The 19,883-nt window shown below is 47.8% G+C and overlaps 1 protein-coding gene across 3 annotated transcripts in view; it reads left to right on the plus strand.

Annotated features, from left to right (window-relative positions):
* LOC128701095 (two pore potassium channel protein sup-9) overlaps nt 1-19,883 on the plus strand; it is a 540,549-nt gene that overhangs the window by 394,564 nt on the left and 126,102 nt on the right. The window lies entirely within an intron of this gene.

The raw sequence follows: 19,883 nt of genomic DNA on the forward strand, positions 1-19,883 counted from the left end.
CGAGTGCTGGACACACTACATACCAGCGAGTGCTGGACACACTACATACCAGCGAGTGCTGGACACACAACATACCAGCGAGTGCTGGACACAACATACCAGTGAGTGCTGGACACACAACATACCAACGAGTGCTGGACACAACATACCAGTGAGTGCTGGACACACAACATACAAGTGAGTGCTGGACACACAACATACCAGTTAGTGCTAGACAAACAACATACCAGCGAGTGCTGGACACACAACATACCAGCGAGTGCTGGACACACAACATACCAGCGAGTGCTGGACACACAACATACCAGCGAGTGCTGGACACACTACATACCAGCGAGTGCTGGACACACTACATACCAGCGAGTGCTGGACACACTACATACAAGCGAGTGCTGGACACACTACATACAAGCGAGTGCTGGACACACAACATACAAGCGAGTGCTGGACACAACATACCAGTGAGTGCTAGACAAACAACATACCAGCGAGTGCTGGACACACAACATACCAGCGAGTGCTGGACACACAACATACCAGCGAGTGCTGGACACACAACATACCAGCGAGTGCAGGACACACAACATACCAGCGAGTGCTGGACACACAACATGCCAGCGAGTGCTGGACACGCAATATACCAGCGAGTGCTGGAAACGCAATATACCAGCGAGTGCTGGACACGCAATATACCAGCGAGTGCTGGACACGCAATATACCAGCGAGTGCTGGACACGCAATATACCAGCGAGTGCTGGACACGCAATATACCAGCGAGTGCTGGACACAATACATACCAGTGAGTGCTGGACACAATATACCAGCGAGTGCTGGACACACAACATGCCAGCGAGTGCTGGACACGCAATATACCAGCGAGTGCTGGACACGCAATATACCAGCGAGTGCTGGACACAATACATACCAGTGAGTGCTGGACACAATATACCAGCGAGTGCTGGACACACAACATACCAGCGAGTGCTGGACACACAACATACCAGTGAGCGCTGGACACACAACATACCAGCGAGTGCTGGACACACAATATACCAGCGAGTGCTGGACACATAAGATACCAGTGAGCGCTGGACACACAGCATACCAGCGAGTGCTGGACACATAAGATACCAGTGAGCGCTAGCCACACACTATACCAGCGAGTGCTGGAGACACAACATACCAGCGAGAGCTGGGCACACAACATACCAGCGAGAGCTGGACACACAACATACCAGTGAGTCCTGGACACACAACATACCATCAAGTGCTGGACACACAACATACCAGCGAGTGCTGGACACACTACATACCAGCGAGTGCTGGACAAAGTACATACCGTCGAGTGCTGGACACACTACATACCAGCGAGTGCTGGACACACAACATACCAGTGAGTGCTGGACACACAACATACAAGCGAGTGCTGGACACACAACATCCCAGCGAGTGCTGGGCACACAACATACCAACGAGTGCTGGACACACTACATACCATTGAGTGCTGGACACATTACATATCAGCGAGTGCTGGACACACAGCACACGAGCGAGTGCTGGACACACAACACACCAGCGAGTGCTGGACACTATACATACCAGCAAGTGCTCGACACAATATATACGAGCGAGTGCTGGTCACAATAAATACCAGCAAGTGCTACACACTTCATACAACGGTAGCAGAGATGAGGAAACTACTATGTGAGTTAGATACATCAAGACAATGGAAGCAGATTGTATATCTGTAAGAGTTCTGAGAGAGGGAGCGGAAGCACCGTGTGTACCATTAGCCCCAATCTTCAATAAGTCAATTAGTACAAGGCAGCTGCCATGTGTGTATGGAAGACAAATCTTCTCCAACATTTGAGAAAGCCGATAGATAGATAGCATTAATCTACAGACCAGTGTAACTTACATGCATAGTATGCAAGGCTATGGAGAATATTATGAAGAGAAAAGTTGTGGTGGAGCATCTAGAAAGCAGAGAATTTACATTCTATAACATCATGGATTTAGAGATGGTACATCCCGTCACACTAGAATTCAGGCAGAAGAGAGAAATAGAGAAAGAGCGTGAGAGAGAGAGAGAGAGAGAGAGAGAGAGAGAGAGAGAGAGAGAGAGAGAGAGAGAGAGAGAGAGAGGGAGAGGAGGAGAGAGAGGAGCCGCCAGGAATGGCAGGTAAGACACTTCAGTGGATCACTGAATACTTAACAAAAAAGAAGAGGTGTAGGAATGGGTACGTGTGACGAGTGGGGCTCTACAAGCATCAGTACTAGGACCGGTACTATTTTATGTATATATGAATATGAAGGAAGGAATAGAGTCAGGTGGTTAGTTATAGTTGGCAGATGATGTGAAACTAATCAAGGGAAAACAAACAAGCCAGAATCAGGAAAGACTACAAATGGACCTTGACAGATTGAAGGTCTCGTCTGATAATTGGCTACTAGAATTTAATCCCAGCAAATGCAAGTTATTAAGATTAGGGATATCTGGACAATACCTGGAGAGGGTTTTGTGGTGGATCAGGGCCTGATCAACCAGGCTGTTACTGCTGTGAGCACGCAAACTAAAGTACGAACCACAGCCCGGCTGGTCAGTACTGACTGTGGTGCCTGTCCAGCGCCTTCTTGAAGACAGCCAGGGGTCTATTGGTAATCCCCCTTATGAATGCTGATATGCAAAGAACACCGCAGAGGTATAAAGGCTCAGGGGACACAGGCTGCAAACCTCACTCAAGGAGAATGGCCTCGGGATAAGCGTTGTACCAAGCATATTGCCTAAGGCGCACACCAACCGAATAACTGCTGAATCTAATACATGTCTGGCAAATCTAAGATTAGCTTTCAGGAACCTAAGCAAGAAGACCTTCACGGCATTGTATATGGCAGTATGGAACCCACAACTGATTAAACATGTCAAAAAACTGGAGGAACTGTAGAGGGTTGCAGCGAGACTACTCTTGGAGCTAAAGAAAATCTGCTATGATTAAAAATTGGGGGAGCCTGGTGACATTAGAGGAAAGAAGAACTAAGAATGACATGATACTAACAAAATACAGAAGAAAAATAGTAAGATGGATAGGGACAGATTGTTGGAGAGACAGGAAACAGGAACCTGAGGACACAGCTGGAAGTTGAAAACACAGATGAGTCACAGGGATGTTAGGAAGTGTTTCTTCCTCTTTAGGGTGGTCAGGAAATGGAACGACCTGTACACTGGGATGGATAAGACAGGATCTAAACATAGCTTTAATGAAGGAGAGATAGGAACCCAGAGATAGTGAGGTCAGTAGCTGCCAGCGAAGCGGAGAGGCCAGGAGCAGAAACTTGACCCCAACAACCACATTTAGGTATGAATATATAGGGGAGTGCGCGAACACACATCAACCAACACTAACACACAAACCAACAAACAGTAACATAAATCACAGCCTTCCATCACATATCAAACACCAAAACTAACTCTCTCTCTCTCTCTCTCTCTCTCTCTCACACACACACACACACACACACACACACACACACACACACATACAGGAGCCGAGTCTCGACCCCTGCAACCACAATTAGGTGAGTGTACACACACACACACACACACACACACACACACACACACACACACACACACACACACACACACACACACACACACACACACACACACACTCATCTGCCCTTTCCTCCTCGCAAAAGGTGGTGGGAGGGGAGGGTAGATGAGCAAGAGATCGAGAAAAGACTATAATGAAAATACCAGAGCAATGGTGACTACGCTAGCTGAGGAAGTCAAAAGAACCCACATGAGCAGGGCAAAGCTGATTATGGGTGATTTTAACCACAAGAAGAAAGACTGGGAGAACCTAGAGCTACACACAGGACTAGAAGCATGGAGTGCTAAGATGCTGGAGGTGTGAATAGAGAGCCCCATGCATCAATATGTTAGGACGCTACTAGAGAGAGAGAGAGAGAATCTTTAACTTGTCAATAGTTTGTCAATAAAGTCAGAGATCCTTAACCTAACCTTGTCAAACCCTGTGAAAAAAAAGAGGATGACCAAGCAAAGCTGGACCTTGTAATCTTCTAGAGTGATTCTGACATAGATGATATTACGTACGAAAGCCCCTCAGTGATAGTGACCACATAGTCCTGAATTTTGACGACCTTGTGAAAGTAAACATGGAGGGAGAAGCAGCACTGGAAGGATGTGAAAAGCCAACTTCAAAGGAGGGGACTGCACAGGCATTAGACATTTCTTGAATGAGATGCAGTGGGAAACGAAACTAGAGGGGAAGGCAGTAAATAAAATGTAGTAAATGGCCGGAAAGTGCAAAGAGGCGGAGGAGAAATTCTTACCCAGTAGCAAAAGAAGAAATGAGCAGAAGAGAGAGGTGCAGAGACGACAAAGCTGAATGTGCAAGAGCACTGAAAAAAATATAGACGGCAAAGAACCGAGGAAAACGAAGAATTGAGCCGAAGAGCCAAAAACTAATATGCATGCCTAAGGTGAGAGGCTCAACGAAAATTTGGCAATGCCATATCATCGAAAGCCAAATCCTACCTAAATCCTACAGCCACACCAGGAGGAAGAAACAGTAAAGGACCTGATAACCATGCTGAAGTAGGATAAGAGCAAATGAAGAATGAACAGGAAGTCTGTGGGAAACTCAAAAATAAATTTTGGGAGGTCTTTTCAGAGGTAACATGAAGTCTACCTGTGAACCAAATCAGTAGGGTGCAGCAGCAAGCGCTGGATACAATACATACAACTGGAGAAGAAGGGAAACTATTGCATGAGCTTAATGCCTCGAAGGCGGTGTGACCATATAATATCTCTCCTTGGGTCCTGTGAAAGGGACTCACTTTGTGTGCTACTAATAACAGTCTTCAACAAATCTATCGAAACGTAAGATGTGGAAGACAGCAGTCAAAATTTTTAAGAGAGAAGACACATAGGCAGCATTAATTAAACTACAGGCCAGTGTCACTGACATGTAGAGTATGTAAAGCCATGGAGAAAGATTATCAGGAGAAGAGTGGTGGAGCACGTAGAGAGGAACAGGCTCATGCATGACAACCAGCACGGTTTCAGGGAAGGAAAATTCTGCATCACAAATCTACTGGAGTTCTATGACATAGTAACAGAAGACAGGAGAGAGAAAGAGAGAGAGAGAGAGAGAGAGATTGAGAGGGGGATAGGCAGACTGTATCTTCTTGGGCAGTATGAAGGCTTTCGACACAGTACCACACAAGAGACAAGAGACTGGTAGAAAACCTAGAGGTGCAGGCAAGAATAGCAGGGAAAATATTGCACTGGATAAGGGAATACCTGACAGGAAGGAAACAAGGTGTCTTGATATGTGACGAGGTGTCAGGTGGGTGTATGTGTCGAGTAAGATTTCACAAAGGTCAAACCTAGGTTCGGTGCTCTTTCTTGTTTATGTGAATGACAAAATTTAAAGGATAGATTCAGAGGTGTCCCTGCTTGCAGACGATGTGAAATTAATGAGAAGAATACAAGTGGACGAGGATCAGAAGTCTACAAGGGGATCCTGACAGGCTGCAAGCCTGGTCCGACAAATGGTTCCTGGAGTTTAACTCCACCAAGTGCAAAGCCATGAAGCTTGTGGAAGGACAAAGAAGGCCGAAGACATTCAACCAAAAATCTGCTGTAGCAGATGGGCACCTGGCAAACCGTAGAAGAGCGTTTCGACAGCTAAATAAGGAGTCATCCACGTCACTAAACACCGTGTACGTCACGCCCATATGCAGAGCCATTTTGGAACCCACACCTAGTCAAACTCGTCAAGAAATTAGAGAGAGTGCAAAAGTTTACAAGACTAGTTCCGGAGCTAAGGGATATGTCCTGCGAGGAGAGGTTAAGAGAACTCAACCTGATGACACTAGGTGACAAGAAAGATGGGGAAGACATGATAAAAAACTGAGAGGAATTGACAAGGTGGATAGGCCCAGAATGTTTGAGAAATAGGACACAGGGACAAGAGGACACAACTGGAAGTTAACAACTCAGATGAGTCACAGTGATGTTAGTATTTATTCAACATTAGAGTTGTCAGGAAGTGGAACAATCTGGAGAGTGATGTAGTGGAGGCAGGATTCATGCCTAGCTTTAAGAAGAGGCACGATAAACCCCTGGAAGAAGGGAGAGAGTGGACCTAGTAGCGACTAACAAAGGGGTGCGGCGAGGAGTAGTAAATCGACCCCTTTAACCACATGTGCATGAGAACACACACACACACACACACACACACACACACACACACACACACACACACACACACACACACAGACGGACAGACAAAAACACACACACACACACACACACACACACACACACACACACACACACACACACAACAAAATGCAAGAAAGGCAGAGAAGAGGTTCGCTCCCAAGGGCAACAGAGATAATGGGAAGACCAGAACGAGCCTTTGGTTTACCCAAACGTGTAGGGAAGCAAAAACTAAGCGAGCTAGAGAATGGAAAGAATATAGAAGACAAAGGATCCAAGACAATATGGAGAGCCAGAAACAAATATGCAAGTATTTTCAGTGGAGAAAGGACTAGGGAAAGCCGGAATGGTGGGGTAAATTAACAAGTGCTGGACGCAATTCACACAACCGACGAGGAGGCGAAGAGGCTGCTAAGTGAACTAGATACCTCAAAGGTGGTGGGACCAGACATCTCTCCATGGGTCCTGAGAGAGGGAGCAGAGGCACTGTGTGTGCCACTAACAACATTCTACAACACATTCATCGAAACAGGGCTACTACCCAATTTTTAAGAAACGACACAGACACACTGCATTAAACTATAGACCAGTGTCATTGCCATGTACAGCATGCAAAGTTGAACATTATCAGGATAAAATTGGTGGAGCACCAGAAAGGAACAAGTTACAGACGATAACCAGCACGGTTTTAGGGAAGGGAAATCCTGTGTCACAGACCTACTCGAGTTTTACGACAAGGTGACGGAAGTAAGACAAGAGAGAGGGGTGGGTAAATTTTCTTGGACTGCAAGAAGGCTTTCGACACAGTTCCACACAAGGGATTATTACAAAAGTTAGAGGATCAGGCAGGTATAACAAAAAGACACTGCAATGGCTCAGAGAATACCTGGCAGGGAGACAACTAATCATGGTACGTGATGAGGTGTCAGAGTGGGGTACTGTGACGAGCGAGGTTCCACAGGGGTCATTCCTACGACAGGTCTGTTTCTGGGATACATGACTAACATGACGGAATGGATAGACGAAGACGATGTGAAGCTGATTAGTACAATTCAATCGAATGAGGATCACGCAGGACTAAAAAGTAACGTTCCGACACTTCGGTAAGGAATCGTTCAAGACTCTGTACACCGTGTATGTGACCCACACTGGAGTATGCAGCATCAGTTTGGAACCCACACCTGGTCAAGCACGTCAAGTAATTAGAGAAAGTGCAAGGATTTTCAACAAAACTAGTTCCCCAGCTAAGGGGCATGCCCTACAAGGAGTGGTTGACGGAAATTGACCTGACAACACTGAAGAACACGAGGGATGTGGGGGGGGGACATGATAATGACATATTAAATACTGATAGGGATTGACGAGGTGGATAGGGATAGGAAGTTTCAGAGATGTTACAAAGCAACAAGGGGTCACAGCTGGGAGTTGAAGATTCAGGTAAGTCACAGGGATGTTAGGAAGTATTTCTTTAGTCATAGAGTTATCAGGAAGTGGAATAGTCTGGAAATTGATGTAGTGGAGGCAAGATCCATACACAGCTTTAAGAAGAGGTATAATAAGGCTCATGGGGCAGGGAGAGAGTGGTCCTAATAGCGACCAGTGAAGAGGCTGGGCTACGAGCTGTGAATCATCCCCTGCAACCACAGTAAGGTGTATTAGGTTGGTGAGAGAAGGTAGGGAGGGTGAGAGAAGGTAGGGAAAGTGAGAGAAGGTATGGAGGGTAAGAGAAGGTAGGGAGGGTGAGAGAAGGTAGTGAGGGTGACAGAAGGTAGTGAGGGTGAGAGAAGGTAGTGAGGGTGAGAGAAGGTAGTGAGGGTGAGAGAAGGTAGTGAGGGTGAGAGAAGGTAGGGAGGGATGAGGAAAGGTAGGGAGGGTGAGAGAAGGTAGGGAGAGTGAGAGAAGATATGGAAGGTGAGAGAAGGTAGGGAGGGTGAGAGAAAGTAGGGAGGGTGAGGGAAGGTAGGGAGAGTGAGAGAAGGTAGTGAGGGTGAGAGAAGGTAGGGAGGGATGAGTGAAGGTAGGGAGGGTGAGAGAAGGTAGGGAGAGTGAGAGAAGGTAGGGAGAGTGAGAGAAGGTATGGAGGGTATGAGAAGGTAGGGAGGGTGAGAGAAGGTATGGAGGGTAAGAGAAGGTAGGGAGGGTGAGAGAAGGTAGTGAGGGTGAGAGAAGGTAGTGAGGGTGAGAGAAGGTAGTGAGGGTGAGAGAAGGTAGTGAGGGTGAGAGAAGGTAGGGAGGGATGAGGAAAGGTAGGGAGGGTGAGAGAAGGTAGGGAGAGTGAGAGAAGATATGGAAGGTGAGAGAAGGTAGGGAGGGTGAGAGAAAGTAGGGAGGGTGAGGGAAGGTAGGGAGAGTGAGAGAAGGTATGGAGGGTGAGAGAAGGTAAGGAGGGTGAGAGAAGGTAGGGAGGGTGAGAGAAGGTAGTGAGGGTGAGAGAAGGTAGGGAGGGTGAGAGAAGGTAAGGAGGGTGAGAGAAGGTAGGGAGGGTGAGAGAAGGTAGTGAGGGTGAGAGAAGGTACGGAGGGTGAGAGAAGGTAGGGAGGGTGAGAGAAGGTAGTGAGGGTGAGAGAAGGTACGGAGGGTGAGAGAAGGTAGGGAGAGTGAGAGAAGATATGGAAGGTGAGAGAAGGTAGGGAGGGTGAGAGAAAGTAGGGAGGGTGAGAGAAGGTAGGGAGAGTGAGAGAAGGTATGGAGGGTAAGAGAAGGTAGGGAGGGTGAGAGAAGGTAGTGAGGGTGAGAGAAGGTAGTGAGGGTGAGAGAAGGTAGGGAGGGTGAGAGAAGGTAGGGAGGGTGAGAGAAGGTAGGGAGAGTGAGAGAAGGTATGGAAGGTGAGAGAAGGTAGGGAGGGTGAGAGAAAGTAGGGAGGGTGAGGGAAGGTAGGGAGAGTGAGAGAAGGTATGGAGGGTGAGAGAAGGTAGGGAGGGTGAGAGAAGGTAGGGAGGGTGAGAGAAGGTAGGGAGGGTGAGAGAAGGTAGGGAGAGTGAGAGAAGGTATGGAAGGTGAGAGAAGGTAGGGAGGGTGAGAGAAAGTAGGGAGGGTGAGGGAAGGTAGGGAGAGTGAGAGAAGGTACGGAGGGTGAAAGAAGGTAGGGAGGGTGAGTGAAGGTAGGGAGGGTGAGAGAAGGTAGGGAGGGTGAGTGAAGGTAGGGAGGGATGAGGGAAGGTAGGGAGGGTGAGAGAAGGTAGGGAGAGTGAGAAAAGGTATGGAAGTTGAGAGAAGGTAGGGAAAGTGAGAGAAGGTAGGGAGGGTGAGTGAAGGTAGGGAGAGAGGCAGTGAGTGAAGGTAGGGAGGGTGAGTGAAGGTAGGGAGGGTGAGAGAAGGTAGGGAGGGCGAGAGAAGGTAGGGAGGGTGAGTGAAGGTAGGGAGGGTGAGTGAAGGTAGGGAGGGTGAGAGAAGGTAGGGAGGGTGAGAGAAGGTATGGAGGGTGAGAGAAGGTAGGAAGGGTGAGAGAAGGTATGGAGGGTGAGAGAAGGTAGGGAGGGTGAGAGAAGGTATGGAGGGTGAGAGAAGGTAAGGAGGGTGAGAGAAGGTAGGGAGGGTGAGAGAAGGTAAGGAGGGTGAGAGAAGGTATGGAGGGTGAGAGAAGGTAGGAAGGGTGAGAGAAGGTAGGGAAAGTGAGAGAAGGTAAGGAGGGTGAGTGAATGAAGGGAGGGTGAGTGAAGGTAGGGAGGGTGAGTGAAGGTAGGGAGGGTGAGAGAAGGTAGTGAGGGCGAGAGAAGGTAGGGAGGGTGAGAGAAGGTAGGGAGGGTGAGAGAAGGTAGGAAGGGTGAGAGAAGGTAGGGAGGGTGAGAGAAGGTAGGGAGGGTGAGTGAATGAAGGGAGGGTGAGTGAAGGTAGGGAGGGTGAGAGAAGGTAGGGAGGGTGAGAGAAGGTATGGAGGGTGAGAGAAGGTAGGGAGGGTGAGAGAAGGTAGGGAGGGTGAGAGAAGGTAGGGAGGGTGAGTGAATGAAGGGAGGGTGAGTGAAGGTAGGGAGGGTGAGAGAAGGTAGGGAGGGTGAGAGAAGGTATGGAGGGTGAGAGAAGGTAGGGAGGGTGAGAGAAGGTAGGGAGGGTGAGAGAAGGTAGGGAGGATGAGAGAAGGTATGGAGGGTGAGAGAAGGTAGGGAGGGTGAGAGAAGGTAGGGAGGATGAGAGAAGGTATGGAGGGTGAGAGAAGGTAGGGAGGGTGAGAGAAGGTAGGGAGGGTGAGAGAAGGTATGGAGGGTGAGAGAAGGTAAGGAGGGTGAGAGAAGGTATGGAGGGTGAGAGAAGGTAAGGAGGGTGAGAGAAGGTAGGGAGGGTGAGAGAAGGTAAGGAGGGTGAGTGAAGGTAGTGAGAGAAGGTAAGGAGGGTGAGTGAAGGTATGGAGGGTGAGAGAAGGTATGGAAGGGTGAGAGAAGGTAGGAAGGGTGAGAGAAGGTAGGAAGGGTGAGAGAAGGTAGGGAGGGTGAGAGAAGGTAAGGAGGGTGAGTGAAGGTAGGGAGGGTGAGAGAAGGTAGGGAGGGTGAGAGAAGGTAGGGAGGGTGAGAGAAGGTAGGAAGGGTGAGAGAAGGTAGGGAGGGTGAGAGAAGGTAGGGAGGGTGAGTGAATGAAGGGAGGGTGAGTGAAGGTAGGGAGGGTGAGAGAAGGTAGGGAGGGTGAGAGAAGGTATGGAGGGTGAGAGAAGGTAGGGAGGGTGAGAGAAGGTAGGGAGGGTGAGAGAAGGTAGGGAGGGTGAGTGAATGAAGGGAGGGTGAGTGAAGGTAGGGAGGGTGAGAGAAGGTAGGGAGGGTGAGAGAAGGTATGGAGGGTGAGAGAAGGTAGGGAGGGTGAGAGAAGGTAGGGAGGGTGAGAGAAGGTAGGGAGGATGAGAGAAGGTATGGAGGGTGAGAGAAGGTAGGGAGGGTGAGAGGTAAGGTGAAGGAGGTATGAGTGAGATGAGGTAGGGAGGGTGAGTGAAGGTAGGGAGTGTGAGAGAAGGTATGGAGGGTGAGAGAAGGTATGGAGGGTGAGAGAAGGTAGGAAGGGTGAGAGAAGGTAGGGAAAGTAAGGAGAGAAGGTAAGAGAGGGTATGAGTGAGAGAATGAAGGGAGGGGTGAGTGAAGGTAGGTGAAGGTAGAGGGTGAGAGAAGGTATGGAGGTTGAGAGAAGGTATGGAGGGTGAGAGAAGGTATGGAGGGTGAGAGAAGGTAGGGAGGGTGAGAGAAGGTATGGAGGGTGAGAGAATGTAGGTAGGAGGGTGAGAAGAAGGGTATGGAGGGTGAGAGAAGGGTAGGTATGGAGGGTGAGTAGAAGGGTAGGGAGGGGTGAGAGAAGGGTAAGGAGGGGTGAGAGAAGTAAGGGTGAGTGAATGTAGGGAGGGTGAGAGAAGGTAGGAAGGGTGAGAGAAGGTAGGGAAAGTGAGAGAAGGTAAGGAGGGTGAGAGAAGGTAGGGAAAGTGAGAGAAGGTAGGGAGGGTGAGTGAAGGTATGGAGGGTGAGAGAAGGTATGGAGGGTGAGAGAAGGTAGGAAGGGTGAGAGAAGGTAGGGAAAGTGAGAGAAGGTAAGGAGGGTGAGAGAAGGTAGGGAAAGTGAGAGAAGGTAGGGAGGGTGAGTGAATGTAGGGAGGGTGAGTGAAGGTAGGGAGGGTGAGAGAAGGTAGGGAGGGTGAGTGAATGAAGGGAGGGTGAGTGAAGGTAGGGAGGGTGAGAGAAGGTAGGGAGGGTGAGAGAAGGTATGGAGGGTGAGAGAAGGTAGGGAGGGTGAGAGAAGGTAGGGAGGGTGAGAGAAGGTAGGGAGGATGAGAGAAGGTATGGAGGGTGAGAGAAGGTAGGGAGGGTGAGAGAAGGTAGGGAGGATGAGAGAAGGTATGGAGGGTGAGAGAAGGTAGGGAGGGTGAGAGAAGGTAAGGAGGGTGAGAGAAGGTATGGAGGGTGAGAGAAGGTAAGGAGGGTGAGAGAAGGTATGGAGGGTGAGAGAAGGTAAGGAGGGTGAGAGAAGGTAGGGAGGGTGAGAGAAGGTAAGGAGGGTGAGTGAAGGTAGGGAGGGTGAGAGAAGGTATGGAGGGTGAGAGAAGGTAGGAAGGGTGAGAGAAGGTAGGGAAAGTGAGAGAAGGTAAGGAGGGTGAGTGAATGAAGGGAGGGTGAGTGAAGGTAGGGAGGGTGAGAGAAGGTAGGGAGGGTGAGAGAAGGTATGGAGGGTGAGAGAAGGTAGGGAGGGTGAGAGAAGGTATGGAGGGTGAGAGAAGGTAAGGAGGGTGAGAGAAGGTATGGAGGGTGAGAGAAGGTAAGGAGGGTGAGAGAAGGTAGGGAGGGTGAGAGAAGGTAGGAAGGGTGAGAGAAGGTAGGGAAAGTGAGAGAAGGTAAGGAGGGTGAGAGAAGGTAGGGAAAGTGAGAGAAGGTAGGGAGGGTGAGTGAATGTAGGGAGGGTGAGTGAAGGTAGGGAGGGTGAGTGAAGGTAGGGAGGGTGAGAGAAGGTAGGGAGAGCGAGAGAAGGTAGGGAGGGTGAGTGAAGGTAGGGAGGGTGAGAGAATGTAGGGAGAGCGAGAGAAGGTAGGGAGGGTGAGAGAAGGTAGGGAGAGCGAGTGAAGGTAGGGAGGGTGAGAGAAGGTAGGGAGAGCGAGAGAAGGCAGGGAGAGCGAGAGAAGGTAGGGAGGGTGAGAGAAGGTAGGGAGAGCGAGTGAAGGTAGGGAGGGTGAGAGAAGATAGGGAGAGCGAGAGAAGGTAGGGAGAGCGAGAGAAGGTAGGGAGGGTGAGTGAAGGTAGGGTGAGAGAAGGTAGGGAGAGCGAGTGAAGGTAGGGAGGGTGAGAGAAGGTAGGGAGAGCGAGAGAAGGTAGGGAGGGTGAGAGAAGGTAGGGATTGTAAGAGAGGGGAGATATTAAAAGGTGAGTTAGGTTGACAAAAGGCTCTGGTCCCATTCTCCATTCCTTACGAGTAAAGCTTTTACCAAAATGCCGAGCTGGAGAAGCAGCGCTGGGACGTCTCAAAGGACCGTATGAATGTAATTATGAATGTTGCAATGATGGTATTGTGCATGTTGCAATGATGGTACTGTGAATGTTGCAATGATTGTCCTATGAATGTTCTAATGATTGTACTATGAATGTTCTAATGATTGTACTGTGAATGTTATAATGATTGTACAATGAATGTTGTAATGATTGTACAATGAATGTTGTAATGATTGTACTATGAATGTTCTAATGATTGTACTGTGAATGTTGTAATGATTGTACTATGAATGTTATAATGATTGTACTATGAATGTTATAATGATTGTACAATGAATGTTATAATGATTGTACAATGAATGTTGTAATGATTGTACAATGAATGTTGTAATGATTGTACTGTGAATGTTATAATGATTGTACTATGAATGTTATAATGATTGTACAATGAATGTTGTAATGATTGTACAATGAATGTTGTAATGATACTATGAATGTTACAATGATGATACAATGAATATTACAATGATGGTACTACGAATGCTACAGTGATGATACCGTGAATGTTACAATGATGGCACTATGAATGTTACAATGATGGTACTATGAATGTTACAGTGATGGTACTATGAATGTTACAGTGATGGTACTATGAATGTTACAATGATGGTACTATGAATGTTACAGTGATGGTACTATGAATGTTACAGTGATGGTACTATGAATGTTACAGTGATGGTACTATGAATGTTACAGTGATGGTACTATGAATGTTACAGTGATGGTACTATGAATGTTACAGTGATGGTACTATGAATGTTACAGTGATGGTACTATGAATGTTACAGTGATGGTACTATGAATGTTACAGTGATGGTACTATGAATGTTACAGTGATGGTACTATGAATGTTACAGTGATGGTACTATGAATGTTACAGTGATGGTACTATGAATGTTACAGTGATGGTACTATGAATGTTACAGTGATGGTACTATGAATGTTACAGTGATGGTACTATGAATGTTACAGTGATGGTACTATGAATGTTACAGTGGTGCTATGAATGTTACAGTGATGGTACTATGAATGTTACAGTGATGGTGCTTTGAATGTTACAGTGATGGTACTATGAATGTTACAATGATGGTACTATGAATGTTACAATGATGGTACTATGAATGTTACAGTGATGGTACTATGAATGTTACAGTGATGGTACTATGAATGTTACAGTGTTGCTAATATAAATGTTGTAATGACGGTACTGTGAATGTTGGAAATATGGAGAGAGGAATGTTGAGGTACTTTGCCCGTTAAAAGAAAACGAGAAAAATAGGATGGCTGTGAGTCTGTATAAATCTCAGGTGGAAGGAAGGAGGGGTAGGAGTCGTCCTAGGAAAGAATGGATCGGGTAAAGGATTTTTTGAGTGCGAGGGGCTTGAATATCCTACAGGCTCGTGTGACTGTGTTAGTAGTGAGTGGAGACAGGTAGTTTTTATGTTTTGATGTGCCGTTGGAGTGTGAACAATGTAACATTTATAACGTGATTCAGGGAAATCGGTTAGCTGGACTTGAGTCCTGGAGGAGTGAAATACAGTGTGTGCATTCTGAAAGAGGAGGTGGGGATTACGTGATTTGGAGAGTCATTTGAGCCATGATTTCGAGGCTCTCCTGGCAAGAGTGATTGAATGAGCGACAATGAGTCTTTTCTTTATCGGGTCACCTGTCCTGTGGGATAAGACAGTGTTAGGAAAGAGGAAAGTTCAAATTGGGATTAAAAGAGCGTTAAACTTTGGTATAATGATGGTGTTAGGAAGGAAGAAATGTTGAAATGAGGAAGGGAAGAAAACTAATAATATTGTGTCTTAAATAAATTATAACTAACCCATGAATTAGAGACGAAAACTTTTTGACTTTTCTGGTTTTTTTTGTATGTGTGTGTGTGTGTGTGTGTGTGTGTGTGTGTGTGTGTGTGTGTGTGTGTGTGTGTGTGTGTGTGTGTGGTTGCAGGAGTCGAGACTCAGCTCCTAGCCCCGCCTCTTCACTGATCGCTACTAGGTCCTCTCCCTCTCTACTTCCTGAGCTTTGTCATACCTCTTCTTAAAACTATTTATGGTTCCTGCCTCCACTACTTCACTTGCTAGGCTATTCCACTTTCTGAAGACTCTATGACTGAAGAAATACTTCCTAACGTCCCTGTGACTCGTCTGAGTCTTCAGCTTCCAATTGTGACCCCTTGTTTCTGTGTCCCCTCTCTGGAACATCCTGTCTCTGTCCGCCTTGTCTATTCCTCACAGTATCTTGTATGTCGTTATCATGTCTCCCCTGACCCTTCTGTCCTCCAGTGTCGTCAGTCCGATTTCCCTCAACCTTTCCTCGTACGACATCCCCCTGAGCTCTGGAACTAGCCTTGTTGCAAACCTTTGTACTTTCTCTAACTTCTTGACGTGCTTGACCAGGTGTGGGGTCCAGACTGGTGCTGCATACTCCAGTATGGTCCTGATGTACACAGTGTACAGTGTCTTGAACGATTCCTTATTAAGGTATCGGAACGCTATTTTCAGGTTTGCCAGGCGCCCGTATGCTGCAGCAGTTATTTGGTTGATGTGTGCCTCCGGTAACGTGCTCGGTGTTATGGTCACCCCAAGATCTTTCTCCCTGAGTGAGGTCTGTAGTCTTTGTCCACCTAGCCTATACTCTGTCTGCGGTCTTCTTTGCCCCTCCCCAATCTTCATGACTTTGCATTTGGCAGGGTGGAATTCGAGAAGCCAGTTTCTGGACCACGTGTGTGTGTGTGTGTGTGTGTGTGTGTGTGTGTGTGTGTGTGTGTGTGTGTGTGTGTGTGTGTGTGTGTGTGTATGTGTGTTCGTGTGTGTGTGTGTTCGTGTGTGTGTGTGTTCGTGTGTGTGTGTTCGTGTGTGTGTGTTCGTGTGTGTGTGTGTTCGTGTACTCACCTAGTTGTACTCACCTAGTTGAGGTTGCGGGGGTCGAGTCCGAGCTCCTGGCCCCGCCTCTTCACTGATCGCTACTAGGTCACTCTCCCTGAGCCGTGAGCTTTATCATACCTCTGCTTAAAGCTATGTATGGATCCTGCCTCCACTACATCGCTTCCCAAACTATTCCACTTACTGACTACTCTGTGGCTGAAGAAATACTTCCTAACATCCCTGTGATTCATCTGTGTCTTCAGCTTCCAACTGTGTCCCCTTGTTACTGTGTCCAATCTCTGGAACATCCTGTCTTTGTCCACCTTGTCAATTCCTCTCAGTATTTTGTATGTCGTTATCATGTCCCCCCTATCTCTCCTGTCCTCCAGTGTCGTCAGGTTGATTTCCCTTAACCTCTCCTCGTAGGACATACCTCTTAGCTCTGGGACTAGTCTTGTTGCAAACCTTTGCACTTTCTCTAGTTTCTTTACGTGTTTGGCTAGGTGTGGGTTCCAAACTGGTGCCGCATACTCCAATATGGGCCTAACGTATACGGTGTACAGGGTCCTGAACGATTCCTTATTAAGATGTCGGAATGCTGTTCTGAGGTTTGCTAGGCGCCCATATGCTGCAGCAGTTATTTGGTTGATGTGCGCTTCAGGAGATGTGCCTGGTGTTATACTCACCCCAAGATCTTTTTCCTTGAGTGAGGTTTGTAGTCTCTGACCCCCTAGACTGTACTCCGTCTGCGGCCTTCTTTGCCCTTCCCCAATCTTCATGACTTTGCACTTGGTGGGATTGAACTCCAGGAGCCAATTGCTGGACCAGGTCTGCAGCCTGTCCAGATCCCTTTGTAGTTCTGCCTGGTCTTCGATCGAGTGTATTCTTCTCATCAACTTCACGTCATCTGCAAACAGGGACACCTCAGAGTCTATTCCTTCCGTCATGTCGTTCACAAATACCAGAAACAGCACTGGTCCTAGGACTGACCCCTGCGGGACCCCGCTGGTCACAGGTGCCCACTCTGACACCTCGCCACGTACCATGACTCGCTGCTGTCTTCCTGACAAGTATTCCCTGATCCATTGTAGTGCCTTCCCTGTTATCCCTGCTTGGTCCTCCAGTTTTTGCACAAATCTCTTGTGTGGAACTGTGTCAAACGCCTTCTTGCAGTCCAAGAAAATGCAATCCACCCACCCCTCTCTCTCTTGTCTTACTGCTGTCACCATGTCATAGAACTCCAGTAGGTTTGTGACACAGGATTTCCCGTCCCTGAAACCATGCTGGCTGCTGTTGATGAGATCATTCCTTTCTAGGTGTTCCACCACTCTTCTCCTGATAATCTTCTCCATGAGTTTGCATACTATACATGTCAGTGACACTGGTCTGTAGTTTAATGCTTCATGTCTGTCTCCTTTTTTAAAGATTGGGACTACATTTGCTGTCTTCCATGCCTCAGGCAATCTCCCTGTTTCGATAGATGTATTGAATATTGTTGTTAGGGGTACACATAGCGCCTCTGCTCCCTCTCTCAATACCCATGGGGAGATGTTATCTGGCCCCATTGCCTTTGAGGTATCTAGCTCACTCAGAAGCCTCTTCACTTCTTCCTCGGTTGTGTGCACTGTGTCCAGCACTTGGTGGTGTGCCCCACCTCTCCGTCTTTCTGGAGTCCCTTCTGTCTCCTCTGTGAACACTTCTTTGAATCTCTTGTTGAGTTCTTCACATACTTCACGGTCATTTCCTGTTGTCTCTCCTCCTTCCTTCCTTAGCCTGATTACCTGGTCCTTGACTGTTGTTTTCCTCCTGATGTGACTGTACAACAGTTTCGGGTCAGATTTGGCTTTCGCTGCTATGTCATTTTCATATTGTCTTTGGGCCTCCCTTCTTATCTGTGCATATTCGTTTCTGGCTCTACGACTGTTCTCCTTATTCTCCTGGGTCCTTTGCCTTCTATATTTCTTCCATTCCCTAGCACACTTGGTTTTTGCCTCCCTGCACCTTTGGGTAAACCATGGGCTCATCCTGGCTTTTTCATTACTCCTGTTACCCTTGGGTACAAACCTCTCCTCAGCCTCCTTGCATTTTGTTGCTACATATTCCATCATCTCATTAACTGGCTTCCCTGCCAGTTCTCTGTCCCACTGAACCCCGTTCAGGTAGTTCCTCATTCCTGTGTAGTCCCCTTTCTTGTAGTTTGGCTTCATTCGTCCTGGCCTTCCTGCTTCTCCCTCCACTTGTAGCTCTGTGTATTCGAAGCTTAAAACCACATGGTCACTGGCCCCAAGGGGTCTTTCATATGTGATGTCCTCCATATCTGCACTACTGAAGGTGAATACTAAGTCCAGCCTTGCTGGTTCATCCTCTCCTCTCTCTCTTGTAGTGTCCCTTACGTGTTGGTACATGAAGTTCTCCAGTACCACCTCCATCATCTTAGCCCTCCATGTATCTTGGCCCCCATGTGGGTCCAAGTTCTCCCAATCGATCTCCTTGTGGTTAAAGTCACTCATGATCAGGAGCTTTGCCCTGCATGCATGAGCTCTTCTGGCCACTCTAGCCAGTGTGTCAACCATCGCTCTATTGCTCTCGTCGTACTCTTGCCTTGGCCTCCTGCTGTTCTGTGGTGGGTTATACATCACTGCTATTACCACCTTGGGACCTCCAGAGTGAAGTGTTCCCACTATGTAATCACTTTCTTCTCCGCTATCTCCTCTCTCCAGCTCATCAAAATTCCAGCGATATTTGATCAGCAATGCCACTCCTCCACCCCCCCTGTTCCCTCTGTCTTTCCTCAGGATTTGGTATCCCGTTGGAAAGATGGCATCTGTTATCATACCTGTAAGCTTGGTTTCTGTGAGAGCTATGATGTCCGGTGATGCTTCTTTGACTCTTTCGTGCCACTCCTCCCACTTATTTGTTATTCCATCAGCGTTTGTGTACCATACCTTCAGTTTCCTTTCCAACACTGTGGTTTGGGGGGCCTGTGAGGGTGGGAGACCTGGTGGCATACTGTGGGATTCTATAGCTCGGTGTTGGGTGGAGGCTGTGGGTATGGATTGTAGTGTGTGTTGGGATGGTGTGATAGGTTGTATGGTTCTGAGAGTAGTTGTGTGTGTGCTTGCCCTTGCTGTTCTGTCCTGCTCTGACTGACCTCTGCTGGTTCCCTCCTTGTCTCTTTTCCTAGCTCCTTTCGCTTTTTTGTCCTCTCCCTCAGCTGCTGTCGTTCTGATTTTGTTCTGTCTTTGTCTAGGAACACCCTCTTGTACTCTTCCGAGTATTTCAATCGTGGTTTCTCTTGGAGGATCCTGTTCCGCACTGTTTCCGTCCTGAGAATCAGCTTGATTGGTCGTTTTCTCCCCTTCGAGTACCCCCCTATTCTCTGAAAATTTACAATCTCGTCCATCTCTTCACCTATTTCCGTGATGATTTTCTCAATCTCCTTTCTTTCTTCCTTCTTCCTTTCAGTGTGTGTCCTTTCCTCTCTCTCCTGAAGCCCATGGATAAACACTGATTTTGCCCTTTCTTCCTCCCATTGCCTCACCCTCTGTGACTCTGGATCCTGCCTGTATGTGGTCAGTTTCTCCCTTGATTTTTCCAGTGGCTCTTGATAGCCTTGTTGTGCCTCAGCATTCGACCTATCACCCTCTCCATCTGCAACCAGCTGATCTTCCCTTTCACTCCTTGGTCCTCCTTGGCAGATTGATGTGACCTTAGCATAATTCATAATTCCTTCCTTCCTGTTCAGCCTCGCAGCTTCATATGCTGTGTCTTCTCTGGTCACTACCCCTGTAACTCGCTTCAGCCTATTTATCTCAA

Source organism: Cherax quadricarinatus, chromosome 73, assembly GCF_038502225.1.
Source record: "Cherax quadricarinatus isolate ZL_2023a chromosome 73, ASM3850222v1, whole genome shotgun sequence".
Lineage (NCBI taxonomy): Eukaryota > Metazoa > Arthropoda > Malacostraca > Decapoda > Parastacidae > Cherax > Cherax quadricarinatus.